Source organism: Chrysochloris asiatica, unplaced genomic scaffold (genome assembly GCF_000296735.1).
Source record: "Chrysochloris asiatica unplaced genomic scaffold, ChrAsi1.0 scaffold00147, whole genome shotgun sequence".
NCBI lineage: Eukaryota > Metazoa > Chordata > Mammalia > Afrosoricida > Chrysochloridae > Chrysochloris > Chrysochloris asiatica.
In genome coordinates, this window is record NW_006408665.1 from 199,118 (window position 1) to 200,225 (window position 1,108).

Here is a 1,108-nt window from a genome sequence, read left to right on the forward strand (position 1 = left end):
TCATCATACAGGTTGAATAAGTATGGTGAAAGAATACAACCTTGTCACACACTTTTCTTAATTTTAACACATTCAGTGTTTCCATGTTCTGTTTCAACAACTGCATCTTGGTCCAGGTACAGATTCCTCATGAGCACAATTAAGTGTTCTGAAATTTTTGGAATACTCATATTTTGCAATATTGTCCATAGCTTGTCATGATCCACACAATTGAAAGCCTTCGTGTAGTCAATAAAGCACAGGCAAACATCTTTCTGATATTCTCTGCTTTCAGCCAAAATCCATCTGACATCTGCAATGATATCTGTCGTTTCACGGCCTTTTCTGAATCCAGCTTGAACCTTTGGAAATTCTCTATCAGTGTATGATTGTAGCCATTTCTGTATTACCTTCAGCAAAACTTTACTCACATGAGATATCAAAAGATTGTCCACTGATGTCTGCATTCTGTTGGGTCACCTCTCTTTGGAATGGGCACAAACATGGATCTGTTCCAATCAGTCTTCCAAATTTCTTGGCAGAGATGAGTGAGTGCCTCCTGTGCCACTTCACTTTCTTGAAATATTTCTATTTTTATTCCATCAATTCCTGGTGCCTTGTTCTTTGCCAAATCCTTCAGTGCACCATGGACTGCCTCTTTAAGTATCATTGGCCATTGATTATATGCTACCTCTTGAAATGTTTGAACAGTAAACATTTCCTTTTGGTACAGTGACTCTGTGTATTACTTCCACAGAGAATCTTTCAATAATGAAAGTCAAGGTTGAATTTTTCTTCAGTTCCTCCTGCTTGAGAAATGCTGAACATGATCTTCCTTTTTGATATTCTGATTCCAGATCTTTGCACATTTTATTGTAACATTTAGCTGTATCTTCTCGAGCTGATCTTTGAAATTTTCTGCTCAACCCTTGTTGTTGTTGTTGTCAGCTGCCATTGAGTCGTAACTGACTAATAGTGACCCCATGCACAGCAGAATGAAACAATGTCTGATCCTGGGTCAACCTCACTACCACTGCCACACTTGAGTCCATCAATGATGCCACCTGGCTGATCCATCTCATTGGGGGTCTTCCTCTTTTTCTCTGACCCTCCATCTTACCCAGCATTA